The following is a 4,885-nucleotide window of genomic DNA, read 5'->3' on the forward strand; positions in this document are numbered from 1 at the left end:
ACAGATGTGAAATCTTAGCTAGATAGCGGTCACAGTTGTAGAAATACAAGATATAGTGTAAAGAAGGCCGCACGAAGATATTGTTTATAAATATAATTTGTTTGACTGAGGAATATACAAAGGGTTATATAATCCAGTACAGGTGGGATCATCTGAGAAGCGTACCTAAATAATGAAAAATTTGCCGTCTTTTGCTTATATTTTTACTTTTATTCCCAAGGGACTAGTAGTAAATATGTTCGCCCAGCCAGCTTCCGCCATATTTAGTGCCAGTTCGTCTGGGATGAACGTCAAATATATATATCAAAGACGGCAAATTTCCCATTATCTCGGTATATTTCTAAGATATTCTCATCTGTATGGCATTATATACATCCATTTCTGTATTGTTTAACTAAAAAAAATTATATCGATGAACGTTAGCTTTGTGCGGCCGTTTCCTTTGCTTTTATCGAAAAATATTGATTTGTTTTTGTTGACTGGTTCTAAGGCTACAAGTTTAAGCCTATTTTCTTGTCCTCTGCCAGTTTTTGCAGTTATATTTACTGGGAATATCCCTGGCGTTTCATGACTCAGAACAGTTAGTATTAACTAAAGTTTACTTTAGTTAGGCACAGAATTCGAATATTATTTCCTGTATGCTACACATAACAAATATCCAGAATTTAGCTGCTGGGTCCTGATGGACCGAAATTTGTAACTTCATGGTCAGCATGCACCGCGCAGGCTTAACTTGAAATAAAAAAAGTCATTGATCTCACTTGGGCAGGCGGTGCTAGAAAACAAGATTAACGCCATGGTAACGAATAAAAGTACCAAGAATAAAAATCAAGTGAAAAATGCGCCGAAGTTTCTTCCGCGCAATCGAGTTTTTTTGTACAGCATATAATGCTGAATGAATCTCTCAGCCACGGCCCATGAAACTTTCAGCCACAGCCTGGTGGTGGCCTGCGTTGTTGGCACCTATAGTGGTGCCAGACGCACTATCATTCTTAGCTTTAACCTTAGATAAGATTTTAAAAAACTGCTGAGGGTAGATGGCTGCAATTTGGTTTGTTTGATGATTGGGGGTGGATGATCAACATACCAATTTGCAGCCCTCTAGCCTCACTAGTTTTTAAGATCTGGGGGCTGACAGAAAAACAACGGACTGACAGAAAACTACACAAGTAAAAATGTGCCAAAGTTTCTGCAGAGCAATCGAGTTTTTTGCACAGCATATAATCAAGGCCACCGAAAATAGATTATCTTTCGGTGGTCTCGGTATAATGCTGTAAGAGCGGCGGCCCATGTAACTTTAACCACGGCCCGGTGGTGGCCTATCCTATATAGCTGCCAGAAGCACGATTATGGCTAACTTTAACCTTAAATAAAAAAACTACTGAGGCTAGCGGGCTGCAATTTGGTATGTTTGATGATTGAAGGGTGGATGATCAACATACCAATTTGCAGCCCTCTTGCCTCATTAGTTTTTAAGATCTGAGGGCAGACAGAAAAAGTGCGGACAGAAAAAAGTGTGGACAGAATAAGGTGTGAACGGACAGACAAAGCCGGGACAATAGTTTTCGTTTACAGAAAAATAAAAAGCACGTCAGCTATGGAATTTTAACCAAATTTTCATTGATGTCAACAAACACTGAAAATAGAAAATGTATTAATGCTATTTTCCACTTCCTTATATTAAGCTGTTTCTCCCAACATGGGATTGTTTCAGATAAAAACATGAAGATGGCTACTGACATATCCTGGCTGAATTGAAACTGAATCCAGAACCACAAGTACAGAGGACTTCCATAACATCTTCCCCCTCATAAGCCAACACGCAAGGTTAATCTTAGATGCACCATGTCACGGATATCAAGACCCTTTTTTCCACTTCCGTCTTTTCCGCGAACTACGCGGCACTTTTAGGCCAATACCAAACCCCTGCTACTTATACCAAGCAATGGTGCGGCCCTTCAGTGCTTGCAGTCGCCACTGTCACCTTTCCTTGTACCCAAAGGAACGATTATTTCTCCCAAGCATCTCTTTAGAACTTTTCCATCTGGACATCCATTATGCATCCTGGACTCTTGGACAGTCCCTCCGTTACAATTTCACCCTCATGCCACAGCCTGTCGTTTATAACACCACCAACTTCCGGTTTGTTTTTCTCGTTTTCTAGCTTTCTAATTATCTTCATTGTATTATCAGCAGTATCTGCCTCTTTTACCGCTTCCGTTCATGCATTGTTCAGCTCTCCCTCTCCCTCTCTCTCTCTCTCTCTGAATGGTCATACAGATATCAGACAAGACTAGGGAAATGTATACCAGCTACTGAATTTGTTCAATCAAAACTTACAGGAGAAACGCAGTGCGACAGGAGGTTGGACTGGTATTTTTTCAATGAATAGATAAAATCAAACTCGGTATCTTTGTAAAAATACTGTGAATGAAAATTATATCAGGAAAAAGTTTATAGAAATAATGATCTCACTACCAAATCAGGATGTTTATAACTGTTTGTTTATGACGTCACATGAACTCACGAACGTAAATATATATGAAACATTTAATCTATTTAGATACCTCGAGCGCGCGCGCGCACACATGTGTGCGTATGCGTGTGTGTGCGCGCGCGCGTGTGTGCGTATCAATAACTGGAGAAAACCAGAATTTTTCTGCATAGGTTTGGAGGGAGTGAATCATTTTGTATCTGATTTCCAGCACGGGACACCATGGCAGCTTCTGCCATAATTGCTCCTTAAGATAGAAGAGCGATAAAAATAAAAATAGAGGTGTGCATGAAACGTTCATGTCCAAGATAACTTCCTTAACTTTTCGGGAAGACCACTGCTGCGTTGAGCGTTTTCCAGCGAAAACCGCATATGATTGATACGCATTTTTCATTTGCGGCTTTCAAGGCTGTGAACTAGATGTAAATATAACTTGGTGATGAAAAGATTCTCATTTGCGATCCTGTTAATAATTTGTTATTGGGGAATAGCTCACATTATGTATTTGCATGTTTAGCCAAAGTCCGAGTAAGCTGCATGCAGAAGAATGGAACTCGTACTTTTTTTTTTTACTGGAATGGTGTATCTTTTTAAACTCTTTTAAAATGATGAAAAATACCAGTATATCCAAATAAAAAAGGAAAAATGAGTTAAGTCTCTACAAGAAAAAGCCCAAGTCCGTAAAATCGGGCAGAACGCTGTAGAAGAGATGTTGTGACGAAGAGAGTCGTACTCAGGAATATTATTGGAACAGTGTCAGTCAGTCGTGGAAAACAAAACATTTGTGGTGATAGTGATTAACAACAAACAACAACGTTTTCTTGAATCACCCACTTTCCTCAGCAGTGTTCTGAGACTGAATTGGGTGTCAAGGGAAACGATAATGCCCCACAAGAAAAAAGGAGTAAAAGCCTCCGGTAAATCGCCGGCCAAAGAGAAAAGAAGGTAAGTTAACCATACAAGCGAGACTTCATCGCCCTCGGGCGATGCTTCTGTGACATGAAGCAAAATATGCTTTCGTTTTATCTCTGCGTTTGTCTTTGGTGTTTGTGCCTCGCGATGCTTTGGGATGCCCGTCACATTCCCCGTCGATTTGTATGCTTTATACATGCTTCTTTGCTTGGTGTGCTTGTGGTTTCGGAGGCGATTACGTAGCGTGACCTGGGTGTTGCATAGACGAGTCCCAGGCCTATTGAAGCCTGTTAGAAAATAAAGTAATTTGGTTTTTCAAAGCCATTTTTCGGGCAGTAAGAGGGCATTAAAACCCCGTGGAAGAATGCACCATTCTTGCAATAAGGAAAATTTAAACGTGTAAACCGGTACTTACGAGTTTATTGAGGTATTAGTTAAGGTTGCAAGCCCAGGAAGGCTCTCTCCATCAGCCTCATGCTCGTAGGCCTTATCTTGTATGTCTTTGCCTTACGTAAACCTCGTATGCAAAATTGTTTTCCATAATGCCCTGTTAATTAAAAGGATAAAGCAAACAAAACAGTTGTGGTCTGGGATGAAATATCAAATCTCTGAGGGTAGCCTATCTATAAGTTTAGGTTCGTCATTATTTAGAGGTGTTTTGGGGGAACAGCTTTGTCAGATTTTGTGTTCTCATTATGCAAAAGTTTCCCTAAAACTTTTTAAAACGGTTCATGAAGAAAGAGATCTAGAATTAAGGTTGCTAGGCAAGCAAACTTTCCAACAAAATTTATAAAAAAAAATATACATAGAATTGCTGCAGCACAACATTTAATCTATTTGTAATTTATTATTTAGTTTATTTTTCTTCCAAAATCGGTTGAAAATAAGATGATTAATTTGGTTAATTGCACTTCTGGGGAAGTTAGGCTCAGGCTAGTTGGTGTTGGAAGTAGGCTATTTGAAGAAAGCCAAAATATGGAAACAAATTTCTTAGGTCCCTCACACTGACTACTTTGGTTATGTTAGCTGAAGTTTTGAATAATTTCCAAAAAGGCTACAGTACAGATTCTGTATGTGCCAATATGTAGGTTATGTCAGTATTTTAGACAAATGATGAGGTCTATATCAAAATTAGTTTGAGATTGGTAATCCACTACAGTATTTTCATATGAGGCTAGGAAAGGTTAGAAGTCAAATTACCTCAGCTGTTGTTTTTCCTATACTATTTTGAAGGTTTAATTGCAATTAGGTCCAACCGTACAGTTGCTGTCATTTTCTTGGTTTTTTCTGTCTATTTTATTTATTTTTATATATTCTACTCCTTGGCCCCCAGTGTAGAATACTTCTCAGCCCCCAGTGCAGAAAACTCCTTTCCCCATGTTTCTTGGCTTTGATCTTAAGTTATGACTTGGACCATCAACGAATTGCCTCTTGTTTGTCAGTTTTTCATAAGATGTATTTTAATGGAGATCTTTCACA

The sequence above is a fragment of the Macrobrachium rosenbergii genome, chromosome 37 (assembly GCF_040412425.1).
Source record: "Macrobrachium rosenbergii isolate ZJJX-2024 chromosome 37, ASM4041242v1, whole genome shotgun sequence".
Classification (NCBI taxonomy): Eukaryota; Metazoa; Arthropoda; class Malacostraca; order Decapoda; family Palaemonidae; genus Macrobrachium; species Macrobrachium rosenbergii.